This window comes from Tachysurus fulvidraco, chromosome 5 (genome assembly GCF_022655615.1).
Source record: "Tachysurus fulvidraco isolate hzauxx_2018 chromosome 5, HZAU_PFXX_2.0, whole genome shotgun sequence".
In the NCBI taxonomy this organism is placed as follows: Eukaryota; Metazoa; Chordata; class Actinopteri; order Siluriformes; family Bagridae; genus Tachysurus; species Tachysurus fulvidraco.
This window is the reverse complement of record NC_062522.1, coordinates 26,055,098-26,078,745: the sequence shown is the minus strand read 5'-3', so window position 1 is coordinate 26,078,745 and position 23,648 is coordinate 26,055,098. Positions and strand designations below refer to the sequence as shown.

The 23,648-nt window shown below is 43.7% G+C and overlaps 1 pseudogene; it reads left to right on the top strand.

The window, feature by feature from the left end:
- The first annotated feature begins 14,784 nt into the window (after window positions 1-14,784).
- On the top strand, window positions 14,785-16,859 carry LOC113634440 (annotated as a pseudogene).
- The last annotated feature ends 6,789 nt before the right edge of the window (window positions 16,860-23,648 follow it).

The window sequence follows — 23,648 nt, the reverse complement described above, 5'->3', positions numbered from 1 at the left end:
ACGGGTATTCTGGTCACGTCACGTGACGTCACGTGATGTCACATGTAGCCCCGCCCCAAAAACAAGAAAAATTAAAAATTTGCACAATATGGACATGTGACATATCAAAACACTCAGCACAATGAGGGGATCTGCCCCATGGGTATTCTGGTCAAGTCACGTGACGTCACGTGTAGCCCCACCCCCAAAACAAGTAAAATCAAAAATTTGCACAACATGGACATGTGACATATCAAAACACTCAGCACAATGAGGGGAACTGCCCGACGGGTATTCTGGTCACGTCACGTGACGTCACGAGTAGCCCTGCCCCCACAACAAGCAAAATCAAAAACTTGCACAACATGGACATGTGACATATCAAAACACTCAGCACAATGAGGGGAAGTGCCCCACGGATATTCTGGTCACGTCACGTGACGTCACGTGTAGCCCCACCCCAAAAACTAGTGAAATTAAAAATTTGCACAACATGGACATGTGACATATCAAAACACTCAGCGCAATGAGGGGAACTGCCCCACGGTTATTCTGGATACGTCACGTGACGTCACGTGTAGCCCCGACCCCAAAACAAGCAAAATCAAAAATTTGCAAAACATTGACATGTGACATATCAAAACACTCAGCACAATGAGGGGAACTGCCCCACGGGTATTCTGGTCACGTCACGTCATGTGAGGTCATGTAACATCACGTGAAATCTAAAAATTTGCACAACAGGGACATGTGACATATCAAAACACTCAGCACAATGAGGGGAACTGCCCCATGGGTATTCTGGTAACGTCACGTGACGTCACGTGTAGCCCCGCCCCCAAAACAAGTGAAATCAAAAATTTGCACAAGATGGACGTGTGACATATCAAAACACTTAGCACATTGAGGGGAACTGCCCCACGGGTATTCTGATCACGTCACGTGATGTCACGTGATGTCACATGTAGCCCCGCCCCAAAAACAAGAAAAATTAAAAATTTGCATAGAATGGACATGTGATATATCAAAACACTCAGCACAATGAGGGGAACTGCCCCACGGGTATTATGGTCACGTCACGTGACGTCACGTGATGTCACGTGATGTCACATGTAGCCCTGCCCCAATTACAAGCAAAATAAAAAATTTGCACAACATGGACATGTGACATATCAAAACACTCGGCACAATGAAGGGAACTGCCCCACGGGTATTATGGTCACGTCACGTGATGTCACGTGACGTCACATGTAGCCCCGCCCCAAAAACAAGCAAAATTAAAAATTTGCACAAGATGGACATGTGACATATCAAAACACTCAGCACAATGAGAGGAACTGCCCCACGGGTATTATGGTCACGTCACGTGACGTCACGTGATGTCACATGTAGCCCCGCCCCAAAATCAAGCAAAATTAAAAATTTGCACAACATGGACATGTGACATATCAAAACACTCAGCACAATGAGGGGAACTGCCCCACGGGTATTATGGTCACGTCACGTGACGTCACGTGATGTCACATGTAGCTCCGCCCCAAAAACAAGCAAAATTCAAAATTTGCACAACATGGACATGTGACATATCAAAACACTCAGCACAATGAGAGGAACTGCCCTACGGGTATTATGGTCACGTCACGTGACGTCACGTGATGTCACATGTAGCCCCGCCCCAATAACAAGCAAAATCAAAAATTTGCACAACATGGACATGTGACATATCAAAACACTCAGCACAATGAGGGAAAGTGCCCCACGGATTTTCTGGTCACGTCACGTGACGTCACGTGTAGCCCCGCCCCAAAAACTAGTGAAATCAAAAATTTGCACAACATGGACATGTGACATATCAAAACACTCAGCACAATGAGGGGAACTGCCCCACGGGTATTCTGGTCACGTCACATGACGTCACATGAGGTCACATGTAGCCCCGCCCCAAAAACAAGAAAGATTAAAAATTTGCATAGAACGGACATGTGACATATCAAAACACTCAGCACAATGAGGGGAACTGCCCCACGGGTATTATGGTCACGTCACGTGACGTCACGTGATGTCACATGTAGCCCCACCCCAATAACAAGCAAAATAAAAAATTTGCACAACATGGACATGTGACATATCAAAACACTCAGCACAATGAGGGGAACTGCCCCATGGGTATTATGGTCACGTCACGTGATGTCACGTGACGTCACATGTAGCCCTGCCCCAAAAACAAGCAAAATTAAAAATTTGCACAAGATGGACATGTGACATATCAAAACACTCAGCACAATGAGAGGAACTGCCCCACGGGTATTATGGTCACGTCACGTGACGTCACGTGTCGTCACATGTAGCCCCGCCCCAAAATCAAGCAAAATTAAAAATTTGCACAACATGGACATGTGACATATCAAAACACTCAGCACAATGAGGGGAACTGCCCCACGGGTATTCTGGTCACGTCACGTGACGTCACGTGATGTCACATGTAGCTCCGCCCCAAAAACAAGCAAATGTCAAAATTTGCACAACATGGACATGTGACATATCAAAACACTCAGCACAATGAGAGGAACTGCCCTACGGGTATTATGGTCACGTCACGTGACGTCACGTGATGTCACATGTAGCCCCGCCCCAATAACACTCAGTAACACTCAGCACAATGAGGGGAACTGCCCCACGGGTATTATGGTCACGTCACGTGACGTCACGTGATGTCACATGTAGCCCCGCCCCAATAACAAGAAAAAGAAAAAATTTGCACAACATGGACATGTGACATATCAAAACACTCAGCACAATGAGGGGAATTGCCCCATGGGTATTATGGTCACGTCACGTGATGTCACGTGACGTCACATGTAGCCCTGCCCCAAAAACAAGCAAAATTAAAAATTTGCACAAGATGGACATGTGACATATCAAAACACTCAGCACAATGAGAGGAACTGTCCCACGGGTATTATGGTCACGTCCAGTGACGTCACGTGATGTCACATGTAGACCCGCCCCAACAACAAGCAAAATTAAAAATTTGCACAACATGGACATGTGACATATCAAAACACTCAGCACAATGAGGGGAACTGCCCCATGGGTATTATGTTCACGTCACATGCTCATGTCCACTCACCTCCAAAAGTATTGGCAGCCTAGCGGTCCAGTAGCTTTCACAATCTTTCTGTCCACTCTCCTCCAAAATGCACCGGTCTTTGCGAATACTTGCACAGTCAAAGCCAACATCAAAGTTCGTCGCGACGAACTTTACAAATCTAGTTATTATTATGTTGGCTTTGTAGAAGCCAACATTCTGTTTTCCTATTTAAGCTTAGACAAAAATTTATAAAATTTAATGTGGCCTAGGGCTTTCGAGCCACATACACCAAATTCGGATATGTTGTAGACCCTGGTCTGAAGTTTGTTGCTATTACTTTTCTAAGTGATCTGACTACCGGTACGTCCGGTACCGGGTCTCAAAATGGCCTTTTTTCCCATAGACTCCCATTATAAAATTTGGAGGTTTATAACTCATCAAGCTTTCGAACTATCTACACCGGCCAGCTCCTTTAAGGTGATACTCTGAACAAAGGTTTAAATCGGTGTACCGACTGGCCTTTCGGATGTGCCACAGCCCCTCCCCCAAAATATGCTAAATCAAAAAACTTTTTACAACATGGACATTTGACATATCAAAACACTCAGAACAATGAGGGGAACTTCCTCAGGAGTATTCGGATGATGTCACATGCTCGTCTCCACTTTCCTCCAAATGTTGTGGCACCCTACTTTTTGTAGGGTGCCACAACTTTTTTCCACTTGCCTCCAAAAGTAACACTGACCCTTTTGTTCAATCGCCTCCAAAAAGCACTGGCCTTTGCGAATATTTGCCTCGTCAAAGCCAACATCAAAGTTCGTTGTGACGAACTTTACAAATCTAGTTATGTTGGCTGATTTCCTGATTTCTGATATTTGATATTTGTCTCTACTTGTGATAATGCTGCAAAAAATTAAACACAGCATGATATTTTAGTCCCTGCAAAGAGTGTCATTGTGGAATTACATTCTCTGCAAAGTGTGATTACTAAACAAGCTGTAACTGAGAGTGGCAGTCAAATGGAAGCTGCAAAGCCTTTCACTATTGATTTCAATGACTCACCAATTACTGGGGAGTGGAAGGACAGAAATTCACAAAAACTATGGTCAATGGCAGAAGTTTTCTCCCTTCATGATTTTGACTTTGGTAGAATTGATAAGGTGACACATTGTATACGGCTGCATGATGAAACCTCATTCAAACACAGAGCTCAGCCAATACACCCTCAGGATTATGATGCAGTTCGCAAGCACCTGCAAGAGTTGCTGGATGCTGGGGTCATTCGGGAATCAGAGTCCTCTTTTTCTGTAGTCGTTCGGAAGAAAAACGGGGATGTCAGGCTTTGCATAAATTACCGTAAACTCAATCTGCAAACAATTAAAGATGCTTATGCTCTACCAAACCTAGAGGAAACCTTTTCTGCACTCACTGGTTCTTGCTGGTTTTCTGTTCTTGCTGGTTTTCTGTTCTTCACCCTGAAAAAGTGGATGTGCTGAAAAGTTCCAAAGAATCTGAAAGAATTATGTTCGTTCTTGGGGTTCTCAGGTTACTACAGGAGTTTTATTCAAGATTATGCCCTAATTGTAAAGCCTTTAAATGACTTGACATCTCCCAGTCAGCAAATTTCCTTTGGTCCAGATTTGGGCCAGATAAACAGCTGAGCTGTGGCCCAGATTAGTTTGTGTTTGTCGGCCCAGATATGGCCCACATCTCCTTTGTCAAAACTGAACCAAAGCAGTGCCATAAGTTTACCAAGCATGAGCCAAATGTAATTTATGTGGCCCAAATATGGCACACCTCTTCTTTGAAAGAACTGAACCAAAGGAGTGCCATAACTCCACCAAACACGAGACAAATAATACAATTTAATGTGGCCCAAATATGAGCCTTATATGCAATTTTAGTATGGTTGAGTTCTGTTAAAATCTATTGGCCCATATGTGCCACACATGCAGCTGACAGTATGTAAAAGTCTTATTAACTTAAAGGTAAATCAAACACTCAACAACAAATGTACTCAAAACAATTTACTTCAAAACAAGTGTTTAAATAATTACAGCTTTAAAGTAAACATAAGAATACATTTAAGAATGTATTCAACTCAAAGTAATAAAAAATCACAGAAAAAAATACAAAAAAATCAGATTAACTTGTACAGAGAACTTAAATTGAGAAATTGAGTTTTGATGTGCCTAATGAGGGTCGGCAGTGTTTTGTTGGGCCTCGTGTTTCTTCATTCGCTCCCTCCTACCCCCCTCTCGGTCTCTGCAATAAAGATGAATTTAAATAATGCTAGCAGCAATACAATATGGAAGTTAGAGCTGGAGGATAATGGGGGAAAAAATCATTTAATATAAATTTCCTCCTTTAATATTTTAATTGCAATAATTAACCACCTCTGATTGACCAAAAAAAATTTTCCAGTATATTTTCGAAAGGAATTGCAAATTGTATTTTTCAATATGTGGGCCATAATAATACCATAATTTCTTATGACAAATTATTTAGATTTTGTTTTTAGAATACTTTTTCACCAACTGGTTAAAATTTACACTGGATGTTTTCTGCTTTTAAAAAAGACATGCATGACTTTCAGTGCATGAGAGAGATTCCAAAGTGCAAAGTGCAAATCCCGAAAATCGAATACTAAAAAACAGTCAATAACTACCGTAATACACTGTACTGTCACCAAATTCAGCTCACACATCACTGATGTCCTGATAGTTATACTACAACACTTACTTGGGGGAAATGTGTTTTACTTCTGGGGGAAATATTTTCATATAAAAAAAACATAAAAATGATACAAAAAGACATTTCTCCCAAGTTGACTGTTTTTAGTATTCGCTTTTCGGGTTTTGCACTTTGCAGACGGTCCCTTGGTTCGCACGTAGAGACATGTATTTTGTCCACCGTGGAGGAAAGCTGATTTTGAGGAAAATTGGGTTGTAGCTGCCTCTCTACATTACGGTGAAAAGAGGTGTTATTTGTGTAGTAACAGCATTTAGCTCAGGAGTTATTGACTCGGGAAACTCCAATCTGTGAATATGCGGCCAACTTTACTTAAGTACTATTGATTTATAGCCAAAAACATCGGAATTTAAAACGCCAAACCAGTGGAGCCCTAGCGTAGCCTACATTAAACTGTATCATTAAACTGAGGAAAATATTAGCTAATTTGTCCCCTTCCTAAATTAAATTAATAACTAAACGCTTAATAACATGCAATATTGACACATAATGCTGCATATTTCAATTATATGACTGTAAAGTGCCCATCACTTACCTGAGCTTACACAGTCGTGAGGAAAGCAGAAATGCCACCCACTCTTCGAGTCTCAGTCACATTCGCGCCGTAGTCTCACTTCACCAATAGGAGGGAAGCTGCATAGAAACCTGAGAGGTGGGAATCACTTGTATATGTTGTTGTGAGCAGGGCAGGTAATCTTCTGGTGTACACTGTAAAGCCAGAAGGTAAAGATGGTCCTTTGAGAACTCTTTGCAGAGATCTTTTACTACCTTGTGAATTGTTGCAGTTACCTGAAGATGTAGTTGATTTTTCCAGGTCCCGGAAACGTCCCCCAACTCGTAGAAATCCGAAATAATGAGGTACAAGATGAAATCCTGTCTCTGATGATGATGATAGCTGTTTAGAACTGTTGTACCGAGATCCTATAAGTACAAATACTAAGTTTGTTGAAGTTTATAAAGCTGAGAAAGGGTCACAAAATGATGTTCCCTCAATGTCTGTAGTTCAGGACTCCGATAACTCTCCAATTGGCAACTTGCCTGTCCATTTATCTGGGCCAGAACATTCTACAATTGATAGTTACTTACCTGTTAACGATCCAGAGGTAAATGAAGATTTACCTGCAGTCGCTTCTGACAAGCCTACTGACCAGAGCATACCTGTAAAAGAAACAGAAAGAGTTTGTGAGCATGTATCTGCACAAGAGAACAAAGAAAATGATGGCAATTTCATCAGAAAGTCTAATGAGTTAGGCAGAAACCCAGGATGTTCACTTACCCTGAATTAGGTAATCCTTTGGTTTCAATAGTACAGTCTCTATTCCAGAGTCTTTCCACACATTGATAATTGAATTGTGTTTTTTTTGTTTTTGTTTTTGTTTTTTTTTGTTTCTTTTGTCAATTAAAGATGTCTTTTTGGGTGACACATTTTAAATGATTTTTGCAATATTTTTATTTCTGAATTGAATTACACACTCAAAGTTAAAGTTGATATAGAACACTAAAAGATAAATAGGAAAAGAAAGAAATTAAGTTGCCACTTAAACTAAAGATGGTCTTAGTTTAAAAAGATTTAAACTGTAATAAGTCTTAAAGAGAGCTTAGGGAAGAATAATAACAGTTCATAATAAGAAAAACTCAGAGTCCAGTTTAAGTGTTGTTTCCATTTATTCAGTAATTTCATTGTTGTTTTATTGACCATCGTTGTTTTTTGTTTTTTCATTTTAACTGAAAGAGAAACAGTGGGTTAATTCATTTCATTTATTATTTTTCATTATATAAATCTTTCAACAAAAATTCAGACTTACTTGTGTTGGCTGTCTGTTCTTTCAATCTCTCACCACTGCTCCTTATGAACCTAGAAATACTGGTCCACGTTTCCTCTAGTTTAACTCACCTGGGTGTCCATTTAGCCGTGGTACCCTGGTGACCTGAAGGAGGTGCTACACATGCACATCACATGACAACATAAATGCAATAATGCAGTCTAATTACAGTCATTTGTTTGCCTTAAGTACCACTGTAAATAACTTTCAGTCAAATATTTTCCAAGGCTAAACTGTTTGCTAAAGACTGCAATTCTGAGCTAAGCAGCAACATTTTTCCTCCACTCTCTGAACATGCCTGAACTACGCTCTTTCCCGCTATGAGATCACAATTTCAAAATGGAAGTACAAATTTACAATATATCGAAATAAATTACTAAAATAATACACAAAAAATACAATTCCAATTTCTAAAGGCACATACAAATAATGGGCTAATAGTCATTTATACATACACCCCTCTCACTAACTATAAGGCCTAAATGAAAGGACTGAAGTGGATTTGTACACCAATCTGGAATCAACAATTGTACTACTTCTTGACTTTGCTTTTTGCTGGCCTGCTCTGGTTCGACAAGACTGCTGAAGGATAGCCACCCCCTGATCAAAGGAATTGAGAGCTGCTTTTGTTTTCCTCACTTTGGATGCTGCATTCTATTCCTCTGTTCCAGCTGAAACTGCACCCCTTGAATAAATCCATAGCCAACAACTCTTCTCAAAACAGATTGTACTGTTCATCCAAAACCCTGTCTTGTTCCTTTAATAATTCCACACCATCAAAATGACATTGTCTTTATCTCTACTAAGTAAGAAGTCAGAAGTCTACCGGCAACCAAGGTTCTTGGTCAAACAGCTAGTAGTTTGACGACTCTCCAGTCCCACGTACTCGTTCTGGTGACTTCGAAAAATGTTCCATTATTTCTAAATGGTCACAGTTTTAACTATGTACCTTGTTACCTAAAACTTATCCCTATACTATAGGCTTATAGTTATATAACTATAGGCTTATTTCTAAATCATCAGGCAATGGTGCAAAAGTTGGCTTCTGTGCTTTAATCCGTTTTTTCTGAGCCTTTTTCCAACACAACTCTCATTCTGCCATGGGAATGTATGGTTTCCTTGAACTTGGAAGTTTAATGATTATAAACATTCTTTCCTATATGGTTCACTTTGTCCTTCCATTGTTCTGCTTCTTAAGATAGCCTTTAGTGCAGTTGCTACCAGTTGCTTATTAACTAAATGTACTGAATGTACAGGGCCTATTCATGGGAGAGACTGTACATGCCTAATGAAATGCACTGAACCTATGTGTTATTTTCCAGCTGCAATTCCTCTATGGGCTGAGCAATTTCTGGGTAAAGCCAACAGTCCTATTCTTCCACCTGTTGCTGACCTTCTGACTGAAATCATTACTCTTTATACTAAGCATTTAGAGAGTCATGGTCAACTCATTGACCTTGCTGTTGAGAGAGTTGATGTCTCTACTCATGCTTCTACGTTTACTACCCATGCTACTCAGACTCCTTCCTTCTCATCCTCATCCACAAGCACACAAGCTACTTAAGCTCCATGGCATGTGAACAAAAGGACTCAACATCCTAATTGATGTGTTTTTAAAACTTATTATATAAAGAAGTGAATTTGATGCATGATTCTTTATTAAAGTTTTATGCTCAGCTTTGGGCCTTATTACTGCATGTGTACTTTTACTTTTCTATATTCATGACTTTTGCCTATGTTCTTCTGAGGCCTCCACAATCTTAATGGCCTGCTAAACGTATACTGTATACTTCCCTATATTGTGTGCTTCTCCTTTACATTTTCCTTACTTCATTTTTTTCCTACTTTATATTATTTTCCAAGAAAATTTCTCACATTCCGCTCAACCTTTTGTTAAAAGCACTATACAAATAAATTTGAATTTAATTTTTTACAGTTTGGCCCTTGCTGTTCTTAAGGTCATCCATGGTTCTGTTTGGAGAGTCTGGTGATGGTGGTCATGTCATCAATGCACATGCCGATGTAGCTGGTCACTGATGCCATGTTGTCATCTAAGTTGATGAAATTACTGTTAGTTGCAGCCTCCCTGAAGATGTTAGTCAGTGCACTTAAAACAGACCTGAAGTGCACAGATGGCTCCTCTGGCCAGGTTTTCACCTGCTTCAGAATCGGTTTAGAACATCTGATGAGCGGTCTGTATGCTGGAATTAGCATAACAAAGATGTGCTCTGAGTAGATGAGGTGGAGGCGGGGCTCCACACAGTATGCACTGGGGATGATCCAACATAGATTTGGTTTCTCCCTGTTACCCTTTGTAGGCTAAGAATTATATAAAATTGATTGCAAGGCTCGCATCACAGTGCAGATCATACCTACATGTTTGAGTTTTTCCCTGTCTGTTTCCTTTTGTTAATAAATTGTGTTTTATGTTATCCCTGCTTTTGGGTCTGTTTTTTCCTCACCATTTTCTGACAGAAGCCACTTACAGACTCAGCGGGATAACTGCACACTTACCTGACGGCTTCAGAAGCAGACCATTTTTTGCTTTCTTCTCTAGGTTTTTTCAGTCTGTTTTTTTATTTGGTGCCTGTGACCTCACCTCATTCCTGTTCCTGTGGGGGATTCTGCTCCACTTCCTGGTTCTCTGTGGGTTTGCCGCCTCACTTCTTGTCCACAAGGGAGGTAACTGGTCAGACTAGTCTGTTAATTTATTTTTTCCATTCTGGATTTGACCTCCTGATCCTGTGGGAACACGGTCCAGTTTGGGCAATCTGCGGATAATGTTTCCCTCCCTCCCTTTTGGGACATGGATCGGGACGTGGCTGGACGAGGTGGACATCGCTCGGCCCTTCTGTTCTGCTGTGGATGTCACTTGGCTCCCTCTAGCTATGCTGCCACACTCTTCATTCCCCTCACCTGCCTTGCTCTGCCCCCCCCCCCCCCCATGTGCCTCGCCGCTTTCCCCTTTCCTCCTGGATCTCCTGAGAATTTTTGACAATTCCTCTAGAAGCGCATTCGTGAGGTCAGGCACTGATGTTGGACAAAAAGGCCTGGCTCACAGTCTCTGCTCCAATTCATCCCAAAGGTGTTCTATTGTGGAATGGCACTGTGCAGGCCAATGAAGTTCCTCCACACCAAGCTCGCTCAACAATGTCTGTATGGACCTTGATTTTTGCACTGGTGCACATTCATGTTTGAACAGGAAGGGGCCATCACCAAACTGTTCTCACAAATTTGGGAGCATGAAATTGTCCAAAACGTCTTGGTATGCTGAAGCATTAAGAGTTTATATCACTAAAACTAAGGGGAAAAGCCCAACCCTTGAAAAACATCTCAACAACATAATCCAGCCTGTACCAAACATTTTACTTGACACAGTGTAGTGAGGCAAATACCGTTCTATTAGTAACTGCCAACCCAGATTCCGCCATAGGACAGAAACGCTGTTTAGCTATGGAAACCCATTCCATGAAGCTCTCTATGCACAATTCTTGAGCTATCCATTAAGCCACATGAAGTCTGAAGTTCTGTGGCTAATGACGCTGCAGAAAGTTGGCGACTTCTGCACACTGTGCACCTAAGCATTCTTGATAGCACCCCATGATAGATAGATAGACCTAGTTGAAGTTCACTTTATTGAATGTACTCTCTTATAGTAAGGCAGGATTTTGACTTTTGTGTACTGTTTGCCATGTTGGATCTAGAGTCATTATTTGAATAGTTTTATTGTATTTTATAACATTGCTGATTCTTTTGTGTTGCTTAGATGTGATTGTAGATTTATGATAATTAGTACTCTAAGGGGGTAATTTCAGTCTCCCTTAGCATGGTTTGAATGTTTGAAGTTATCAATTCAATTTATTTGTATACAGTAGCACTTTTAACAATTTCCCATTGTCTCAAAGCAGCTTTACAGAAGTATGGAAACAGAAGAGAGAGAAAAAGAAATACATATATAATAATAATAATAAAATAAGAATAAAAATAAGTGAATATACAGTGGGTCAAAAAAGTATTTAGTCAGCCACCAATTGTGCAAGTTCTCCTACTTAAAAAGATGAGAGTCCTGTAGTTCTTTTTCTAACTTCGCTGGTGTTTCACTATGGGGAATCGCTTTGGGCGTGACCAACTACGGAAGCTCTTATGACACCACGTCTGTCTTTGACAGACAGGTCGACCTGCGACCAGACTCCGCCCTGTCTTTATCAGCCAGGTCGACCCCTGTCTACGTCATTCGCGCTTTCTTCCCGTGGGAGACTGCAGCAAGCTCTCTCAGCGCATCCCGACTTGCTGATCTCGCTTAACTGTTCATTAGACGGGCCGTTATTGGACTCCGTCGCCGAACGTGACATCAGTAGAGGGATTGCGGTGAGTGACAACCCTACATCTGGAATAGCATCCGCGTCGTGGCGAGCTATTCTTACCTCCTGCTGCGTGTTTAGTTACAGCGGTAGGGAGCATCTAATTTGCTTCGGTCTACGCGTCAAGGCGGACCTGCTGGGGATTTTAATCCAAAGTCTAATAGGCTAACGTGTTGTGACGAGTCTTTGGACTGCGCTATGTCGACGGCAATGACCCCCGCCAAAGGGCATGAGTCGAAGACTAGGGAGGCTGTATCCCGTCCGTGTCCATCATCATGTGGAGCTACCATCTCGGGCAGGGACCCTCATCCTATGTGCATTGTGTGTATGGGCCCGAAGCACGCTCAGACGTCGCTAGCGGACCCGCAGACATGCGCTCACTGTGCGTCATTGCCGGTGAAAATCTTGGAAAGGAGGCTGAAAGTGTCGGTGGCTAACCAGCAGGACCTTTGCCTGTCTGAAGCTGCCTCGGCAGATATGACCCATCCGCCGCGAGCTAGCAAGAGCTGGGCGGACATGATGGAAGCCGAGTCCACGGACATGCCTCCGCGGTTCGATGGCCTGCTCATGCAGGTGGATGACGAACTGGGGGACGAGGACGCAGATGGCGATGCTAACTCTGACCTCCTCGATCTAGGCATGGACGACAAAGAGGAGGAAGACAATTACCCCTTCCCAGTTCAACAGTCTAGACCACCTAGCACGACCGATTCGGCCCCCCTGCTGACAGCGGCCTGCACGAAGTGTGCAAACGGGCCGCGACGAAGCTGGGCCTGGCCTGGCCAGCCGCCAAAGCTGCTGAGGGTGCCGTGAGAGACCTCTACGATGGGAAAAGGCTGCCGCCGACCCACTCGGCAGCGAGACAGCTCTTGCCTGCCGTGCCTGCGTGCATGAAAGAGATGTTTCGATATTGGTCTAGCCCCTTTAAGAGTAAGCTCCCCACCAAGGGACACTCGATGTTGGAGATTCAGGGGATGGAGGAGCTGGGGTTGGCCGGACCCCCAGCAGTGGAGCCTTCGGTGGCGTATCACCTCCACCCGAATCGACCATCTGTTTCCTCCTCATCGCAGTTTTCACTGCCGAGCAAGACGGACTGTTTGACTGCCGCGACTTTTCAGAGGATGTACAAGTACGCGGGGCAGTCCGTATGTTCGCTGAATGCTGTGACTTTACTGTCGGCATATCAAGCGGAGATTTTGGAGGAGATGGGGCGGCAGTTGGACTCAGGTGTACCGAACCCGGCACTCTGGGACGAAATCTGTGTTGTGAACAACCTGATTTTGCGCTCCTCACGCGGTGTGGTTCAGGGCTGCGACCACGTCATGGGCCTAGCCGTGTCAGGTGAGAGAGCGCTGTGGTTAAACCTGTCAGGCCTGGGTGACGCTCAGAAGGCGGAGGTGATGGATGCCCCTTACGACCCGACTAAGGGCTTATTCGGGCCTGCTCTCGAGAAAATGAGAGAAACCAGCACCCTCAGGAAACAGGAGGATGAGGCTTTTCACCTCTGTTTGCCACGCAAGCAGGCGGCGCGACCACCCTCTCAGCCTACACGGCAGGGTGGTCACAGTGGACAGGTCGGTCAGAGACCGCGTCCGGATGGCTCCGGACCTTGGGGAAAGCATTCTATTCTTTTGCAGCCGCGGCGGCTAGGAACCGTCACCCCCCCCCCCCCCCTCGAGGAAAGGAAGAAAAGAAGAAGCGTGCGACCTGACGCACAGTTTTTCCTCGGTCCTTCTCTCTCCGCCGGCGAAGAGAAGAAGGCGGGAGTTCAGCCCTTCTGTTCTGAGTTTGTTAGGGGCTCATTATGTTCGCTCTCCTCCAGTTCAGCGAAGAGAGGGAGGTCAGAGCCATGTGCAGTATCACCAAGCACTCACACACACAGGGGAATTGACATTAAAACATGCATTATCGCAGCCAAGCCACGGGCTGAGGGCAATATGCTCCCCAAGTTCAAGACACATGACAATAAATGTCGCACTATCGCAGTCAGGCAAACAGCTGAGGGCGATATGTTTAAAAAATCCAGGAAAATGCAAAGACATGAAAGGCGCTCCCCCAGTCCCACCGCTGGGGGCAGTGCTCACTTCCCCGTCAGTGGGAGCCCGCTCGGCACATGTGATGATGTCATCACTGCGCGACGATGGCGGGGCGGAAGTGTACGGGGGCCCTCTCTCGACCCGCGTAGCCAGCTGACGCGCATGCGTGGTTCACCCGTGGGTTTAAGCAACAGTTTCACGGGGATACAGGCTCCAATTTGCCATGAAACCGCCTCGTTTCAACGGGCTGATCATGTCGGTGGCCGAGGGAGAATCGGCTCGTGTGTTGACGGCCGAAATCGAAACCCTCCTACACAAGCAGGCAATCAGAGTGGTACACGGGGGGGAGAGCCGTCAGGGCTTCTATTCCTGTTATTTCGTAGTTCCAAAGAAGGGCGGCGCAGCCCTCCGTCCCATTTTGGATCTGCGTGTATTAAACAGGCACCTCAGAAAGTATTCATTCAAGATGCTGACACACATGGTGCTGTGTCGATCGATTCGTCCGGGCGATTGGTTTGTGATGATAGATCTGGCCGACGCGTATTTTCACATAGATATTTATCCCTCTCACAGGAAATTCCCTGTGGACTCCCTGTCGTATCGAGTCACATTGACGGAAGAGAGAGTAGCGTCTTTCACACAATGTCTCGCTCGTTTTCAGAGGGGACGAGTGGTCCCGTACAAGCTGTGCTTACGAATGCTGGGGCTTATGGCTTCGGTGGTCTAGTTTGGGGCTACTCAAAATGAGGGATTTTCAGCGCTGGATCGCGCGCTTGCGTCTGTGCTCTCGCCGGCATCTCAGCCGACCGGTGAGGGTCAATCATGCGTGCGTCGAAGCGCTCAGACACTGGAAAGCCCCTGTGACGTTCAGATCGGGGATTCCCTTGGGGGCGGTGTCATCGAGAGTAACTATGACAACGGACGCGTCCTTAAAGGGTTGGGGAGCAACCCTAATGGGCAGGGCTGTGAATGGCGAGTGGCCGCCATGGCTGATGCACGAACATATAAATTATTTGGAGCTATTGGCGGTGTGGCTGGCACTGAAACATTTTCTGAGTTTCCTCAGTGGTCGGCATGTTTTAGTGAAAGCAGACAACACCACAGTGGTTGCTTATATCAACCGTCAGGGGGGCACACGCTCCCTTCGGCTGCATCGGTTGGCGACAAAGCTGATCGTGTGGATCGTGTGGATCGTTTCCATGTCACACACACGACTTCTGTCTCTCCGGGCGACTCACATTCCGGGGATCTTGAACAGAGAGGCAGACTTACTGTCCTGGGGAAATCCCCTTTACGGGGAGTGGAAACTCCATCCTCAGGTGGTGAGCCAGGTATGGCAGAGGTACGGTCAGGCTGCCATCGATCTCTTCGCCTCGCGAGAAAACGCTCATTGCCCTCTGTATTTCTCTCTGGTGGCCGAAAATGCACCGTTGGGTGTGGATGCTCTGGCCCATCGGTGGCCGGACATGTTTCTGTATGCAATTCCCCCTCTGAGCTTAATCTCCCCCACTTTAGCCAGAGTGAGGGAGCAGTGCCTGTCATTGATTCTGATAGCCCCACGCTGGCCATCCTGACATTGGGTGGCGGAGATAGTCCAACTATTGTCGGGGCGGCTGTGGCCCCTCCCCCCATGGAGGGACCTTCTGTCTCAGGAGGGAGGGGAGATTTACCATCCTCATCCGGACTTGTTAGCCCTCTGGGCTTGGCCCGTGAGAGGTGGAATCTGAATGCGGCGGGCTTGCCCTCGTCAGTTATACATACTATACAGAGTGCGAGAGCCTCCTCTACCCACGCTCTTTATAGCAATAAATGGCGTGTGTTTGAAGAATGGTGTGGGCGGAGAGTGATTATCCCTTTTCAGTGCTCTGTTAGGGATATATTATGCTTCCTCCAAGATCTGCTTGATAAAAGGAAGGCTTTCTCCACCATTAAGGTGTACCTGGCAGCTATTTCAGCCTGCCATGTAGGTTTTGGTGACAAGTCAGCAGGCCAGCACCCTTTAATAAGTCGTTTTATGAAGGGGGCGTGCCGCTTACAGCCGGTGTCTAGGCGGTTGGTTCCTTTGTGGGATTTGCCCATCGTCTTAGAAGCCTTGTCTCGACATCCTTTCGAGCCAATAGAGGCAGTGAGTCTTAAGTATCTCTCTCTTAAGACGGCACTGCTCATGGCTTTGGTGACAGCCAAGCGTGTGAGTGATTTACATGCTTTGTCGGTTAGCCCGTCTTGCTTACAATTTGCTCCGGGGCTCACTAAAGTCACTTTTCGTCCTAACCCTGCTTTTGTGCCCAAGGTTTTGGAGTCGACATATAGGTGTCCGTCTACCGAATTGGCGGCTTTTCAGCCTCCACCGTTTTGTTCTCCGGAGGAGCGGAGACTTCATACATTATGCCCGGTGCGGGCTCTTCATGCGTGCTGTTTGTGTCTTGGGCTACTCCTCACACAGGGAAGCCGTTATCTCGACAGCGGCTATCCCACTGGATTGTGGAGGCGATATCTGTGGCTTATGATTGCAGGGGTCTTCAGCCCCTGCAATCATAAGCCACAGACAGCGGCTATCCCACTGGATTGTGGAGGCGATATCTGTGGCTTATGATTGCAGGGGTCTTCAGCCCCCGAGGGGTTGAGAGCCCACTCCACTAGGGGTATGGCCACGTCGTGGGCTTTACTCAGAGGGGTTTCCGTTTCGGACATTCGCTCGGCGGCGAGTTGGGCAACGCCGCATACGTTTGTGCGATTCTATAGGCTAGACGTTGCGGAACCGTCCTTAGCACACGCAGTGCTGGGTGCCAGGACTACTGTACCCGTTTGGAAACAGTAATGTGGGTGCAATCCGGGAGCTGTCTATATCTCCCATAGTGAAACACCGAGCGAAGTTAGAAAAAGAACGTTGGGTTACTTAACGTAATCCCCGGTTCTTTGATAACAGAGTGAGGTGTTTCACCAGCACTTCCCTCCTTGCACTTGGATGGGAAGAAATCTCGTTAATGACGTAGACAGGGGTCGACCTGGCTGATAAAGACAGGGCAGAGTCTGGTCGCAGACAAGACAGACGTGGTGTCGTAAGAGCTTCCGTAGTTGGTCACGCCCAAGGCGATTCCCCATAGTGAAACACCTCACTCTGTTATCAAAGAACCGGGGATTACGTTAAGTAACCCAACGTTTTCATCATAGGTACACTTCAACTATGAAAGACAAAATGAGAAAAAAATCCAGAAAATCACATTGTCTGATTTTTAAAGAATCTATTTGCAAATTATGGTGGAAAATAAGTATTTGGTCAATAACAAAAGTTCATCTCAATACTTTGTTATATACCCTTTGTTTGCAGTGACAGAGGTAAAAGTTTTCTGTAAGTCTCCACAAGGTTTTTACACACTGTTGCTGGTAGTTTGGCCAATTCCACCATGCAGATCTCCTCTAGAGCAGTGATTTTGGGGCTGTCGCTGGGCAACACGGATTTTCAACTTCCTCCAAAGATTTTCTATGATGTTGAGATCCAGAGACTGGCTAGGCCACTCCAGGACCTTGAAATGCTTCTTACAAAGCCACTCCTTCCTTTCCGGGGCGGTGTGTTTGGGATCATTGTCATGCTGAAATACCCAGCTACGTTTCATCTTCAATGCACTTGCTGATGGAAGGAGGTTTTCACTCAAAATCTCACGGTACATGGCCCCATTCATTCTTTCCTTTCAGGCAGTCTTCCTGGTCCCTTTGCAGAAATACAGCCCCAAAGCATGATGTTTCCACCCCCATGCTTCACAGTAGGTATGGTGTTCTTTGGATGCAACTCAGCATTCTTTCTCCTCCAAACATGACCAAAAAGAGTTCTTACCAAAAAGTTCTATTTTGGTTTCATCTGACCATACTTCATACGGGCCCGGACATGTACTGGCTTAAGCAGGGGGACACGTCTGGCACTGTAGCCTTTGTTACTTTGGTCCCAGCTCTCTGCAGGTCATTCACTAGGTCCCCCTGTGTGCTTCGGTGAGCAAAAATGCCAGTTCTTGTGATCATTTTGACCCCATGGGGTGAGATCTTGCGTGGAGCCCCAGATCGAGGGAGATTATAAGTGGTCTTTCATTTTCTAATTGCTCCCACAGTTGATTTCTTCACACCAAGCTGCTTACCTATTGCAGATTCAGTCTTCCCAGTCTGGTGCAGATCTACAATTGTGGAGGACAGAGGAGCCTCTTAAAGTAGTTAGTTACAGGTCTGTGAGAGTCAGTTATCTTGCTTTTTTGTAGGTTACAAAATACTTATTTTACAGAGGAATTTACCAAATAATTCATTAAAAATCCTACAATGTGATTTCCTGATTCTTTCCCCCATTGTGTCTCTCATAGTTGGAGTACCTATGATGAAAATTACAGGCCGCTCTCATCTTTTTAAGTGGGAGAATTTGCACAATTGGTGGCTGACTAAATACTTTTTGCCCCACTGTATACAATTAAAGGTTAAAATGAATTTAAAAAAGATTAACTTAATTTAAAATACTATAAATCTATACCTATCCCTAATGAGCAAGCCAGAGGCAACGGTGGCAAGGAACTCCATAAGATGATAAGAGGAAGAAACCTTGAGAGGAACTAGACTCAGAAGGGAACCTATCCTTCTTTGGGGGACACTCTACAGTAAATAGTGTAAATGTAAATAATGTCATTTCTACAACAGTTTATAATAGTGCAGCCGAGACCTCCTGATGAACTATTGGGTCATCGTAGACTCTGAGTTCAGCGCAGACCGGATTGCTGATAAAAACCAGACCATACAGCTGACTGACACAACATTGGTTCAAAGCAGGCATGACAGTCTCCGGGTGGCTTCATTCACAACAATCCCATGAGACACTGGTTGACCATGCAGATCCCTGGCAAGGTGACCACCGCCAGAGACTGAGACTTCACCGCTGAGACTTCAGCCAGCAGTAGAACATCAGTATTGACCAAATCGCTCCATAAGATGAGACTATCAGGCTAGGAGCTTGGAACTCTGGGAGCTCCAGAGTGGCATATATAGCTCGAACAGCGAGGGAGAAAAATCGTTAGGTATGACTGTGTTCAGGTTATGGACAATGTAAATTATGTGCAATGTGCAGACAGAGACTCCGGCAACACTAGCTATGACAGCATAACTAAAAGGCTAGAGCCAGAAGGTGACACAAACCTGAGGGCTTCCTGGGATGTAAAAGGTCCTACCACTCCACAGCCTGCAAACCTGAGTGACTTGTGAGGGTGGTAAGCCAACAGCATCCAAACATCCCAGTTCACCAAACACTCAATGCCCATGAGCCTTCCAGATCTACTCCATAAAAGTATTCATAAAAAGCTACACTAAACAAATGTGTTTTTAGCCTGGACTTAAATTCTGAGACTGTGTCTGAGTCCTGAACACTAATTGGAAGGCTGTTTCATAACCTTGGGGCTCTGTGAGAAAATGCTCTGCCCCCTGCTGTAGCCTTTTGTACTTGAGGTACTACCAAATAGCCTGCACATTTTGATCAAAGTAGGCATGACGGATCATAAAAAAAAATAAAAAAAAGATCTCTCAGGTAATTTGGCACGAGACCATTAAGTGCTTTATAGGTTAATAATAGTATTTTATAATCAATGCAAAACTTGACTGGAAGCCAATGCAATGAGGATAAGATGGGGGTAATATGATCATATTCTGGACTCACGTTCTGGACTAACTGGAGCTTGTTGAAGTAATTATACTGACATAATTGCCCCTTAGCGACACATGTTTTCGGATTGCATAGGAAACGTTACGCGCCCCCACTAAGGAGTGTATCTTAATTTGCACGAGGTCGTGTTGGAAACACAAGATCAACTATTAAAAATTGGTCTTACCTTGAACGCAGGTGTTCTTCGAAGTCCCCTCGGTCTTCTAACAAAGGCTCCTCTCCAAGGTCTTCTACTTAAACTATTGTTTGAATCTTTAAATGAAGGAGGCAGACTTAGACCTTTTTGTCTTTTCAGGATCCTCACAATGGGAGGCCTTGTTTTTATTGAAAGTAGTGTAATACAAATAGGTGTGTGTAATATATGTAAAAGAAAAAGAAAAAGATTACAAATAAAAACTTCGTTCAAATAATCAAACAGTACTAGAATAAGTAAAGGTATTAAGATGCAAAGATTATAACAAACCAAGAAACACTCTCCAAGTGTAAACTTGCATTTGTTCTATGATGCAACTAAAGTATAACATGCACTAGGCTGCTTACAATAGAATGCACACTCAATGTGATTCAAGGCAGGCTTTTATACTTTTTTACTGTGGCCAGATTTGGCTGTCAAGTTTGGTTGGCTTTGTGCCTTTTATACGGCTACCATCTTATTTCATAAATACTTCTCGGTTTCTCAAACATATCTCGCCAGCTGACTCTGTGTGCGCTGCTAATGTCTTTTCTTTTCTAACCTCTCGGTTAACACTTCTATATATGGTCATACTTCCTGCAACTTCTCAGGCTGTGATTATATAGAACTGAAGCTTTCTCTCGCCGTGGAATTTGACAGCAAGCTATAAAACACTGCACGTGCAGATTACTCCGAATACACAGAAGGCTTTACTTTTAACAGCAGGCCTTGAAACACTTGTGTGCAGATACTTTCAGTAATACATAGTAGGCTTTATAAGTGTTTACTACTAGAAAGTTTACAGTAAAATACACAAGATTAATCTAATCAACTCTATTACACGAGGATACATGATTATAAGTAAAAGAAAAGCATTTCAGATTTTTTCTTGAACATTCTGAAAATAAAACAAAATAACACATAATGCATTATAGTCTTCTTTTTTCTTTTGGAATCTTCTCCAGCTGTCTAGGTACAGCATCTGATCCCTCTGTGTCTTCTTTTAAACACTCATATTCAGATCTTTTAACTCTTCAACCAATTCTTCAACCTTTTGGATTTTTACATCAATCTGTCTTTGTTTCTTCCCCTTACGTTTCGCTTTTCTTTCCCTATTTCTCCTTCTCTTTGTATTATCTATGTCTGTCTGTCTATTGACGGATAAGTTAATAATTGGTCGTGGTGTACCTTGATATTTATTATTATTTATTTGCTGAGAACCAGTATTAAGAAAACCAGTATTAGGTATGTAGAGTCTGATAACATCTCTTGCATGCCGCTGGCTCACAACATTGTATATACAAATGCATGAACTAGTGTTTCTGCATCATGTAATGACATCATATTTCTTATCTTAGCAATATTTATAAGATGAAATAATGCTACCCTTGTGGTATCATTTATCTGAGCTTCAAATGAGAGACCGGTATCAATAATCACACCGAGGTCTTTTACAGCTGCACATGTAATAAAATGACCATCCAGTGTTACTCTGTAATCAGAAAGCTTACTTCTGGCTGCCTGTGGACCTAGTAAACTTCTGTCTTGTCAGAGTTAAGCAGGAGGAAGTTAGTAAGCATCCACTGTCTAATGTCCTTCACACAATCTTCAATCTTATTATGCTGGTGACTCACATCTGACTTGAAACATATAGCTGTGTGTCATCAGCGTAACAGTGGAAGCCAAGACCATGATTATGAATGATTTCAACAAGGGGCAGCATATATAGGGAGAAAAGCAATGGGCATAAAACAGAACCTTGCGGAACACCAAACATTACCTTTGTTTGTTTAGAGTGGTCACCATTTAGATCTACAAACTGATATCGATCTGTCAAATAAGACCCGATCCAGGAGAGAGCTATCCTTTTAACACCAACATGTTCTAGTCTATCAAGTAGTATAGAATGGTCAATGGTATCAAAAGCTGCACTAAGATCAAGTAATACTAACAAAGAGACACAATCCTGATCAGAGGCCAGTAACAGGTCATTTACAACTTTAACCAGTGCTGTCTCTGTACTATGATGAGGCCTAAATCCTGACTGATACATTTCATGAATATTATTCCTATGTAGGTGTGAGCATAACTGCTGAGCTACAACCTTTTCTAGGATCTTGAAGATGAAGGGGTGGTTTGATATTGGCCAATAGTTGGACAGCTGGGTTGGGTTGAGGTTAAGCTTTTTAATCAAGGTTGATAAATGCTAGCTTAAAAGATTTCGGCACATAGCCCGTGCTAAGGGAATAGCTACTGGTAGTATCTGTTTAAAGAAACATGTGGGTAAGGAATCCAGTATGCAGGTTGATAATTTTGAAGAGGAAATCAGTGAAAATGTGTCAGTTCCTTGTATGGGATTAAAACAGTCCAAATATATTAAAACGTGTCTAGATTCTTACTTGCTTATCATCATGAATAACTGTGACACCTCCTCCCCTGCCTGTTAGGTGTGGCTGATATATATAACTATAACCGGGGGGACGAGCTTTTTTTTAATGCAACAAACTCGTTTGGTTTGATCCATGTTTGTTAAACACAGAACACTAAACTTTCATTAGCCATAAAAGCTTTAGATGCAAGAGATCCCAGCCACACCAACAGTCCTAACGTGAGAAGTGTTGATGGATCATGAGACAGCTTTTGTCATGTAGACTCCAAGGAACTACAAGACTATAAAAGTGTTTTACACACTCTACTTTTGTGCTTGACCTCTGCGTGATTTTTTTTTTTTTTTTTTTTTGTACTTTGTTACTTTCTGAATTATTGGTAAAAAAAAAAAAAATTCACCCATTATTCCTTACTGGTTTTGGGCTTGTTCCACTTTTTTGCAAATCTGTCTGGTGTAGCTGCCTGTACTTCCTCACAATCACTTTCTCATAGCTTTTTGTTGTTTAATAATTTTCTATTTCTTTAGTTTATGTCAATGTTTGTTTCTATTTCTTTAGTTTTTTTTAATCAATTTTAGTTAGTTAGTTACAATTTCCACTCCATCCAGGGTGTATCCTACCTTGATGCCCGATGACGCCTGAGATAGGCACAGGCTCCCCGTGACCCAAGGTAGTTCGGATAAGCGGTAGAAAATGAGTGAGTGAGTGAGTTACAATTTCCTGCAATGGCAAATTGCAGGAATGTACATCAGTGCATTACCTGACTAAACAAGAAGGGCACCAGAATCACCAAGGTGAGCCTATTCTTGCCCTAACAATTTCTCTCTACCTGTTCGCCTATGCCACGCTTACCAGGTGCATTATGTTTTAGCCTGCTTAGATTCTGGAGCCAATTTTAGTCTAATCCTCCACCAGTTGGTTCATGCCCTCTTTCTTGCTACTGCACCACTCTCCCCTGTTATATGGGTCACAGTGGCATTTAACCATCCTATCAGTTGGACATATAACTCACCGAACAGCTCCCATTCAGCTCCAGATAGGAATTTTTCAATCAGAGGAATCCAGTTTATTTGTTATCATCTCCTCATTGCACCTCATCATCTTGGGGTACCCATGGTTGAACCTTCATGACCCACAGATTTCAAGGCAATGAGGAAAACTCACTCACTGGTATACATATTACCATAAACACTACTAACATTGAAAGCTTGGAGCCCAAAAAAACCTATTGACATTTCTACCCAAGAATGTGTGTGTGTATATGTTTCACATCAAAGTTAGATTATAATGGAAAATGAAATTGTCACAGTTGAGTGTGTGTGTGTGTGTGTGTGTGTGTGTGTGTGTGTGTGTGTGTGTGTGTGT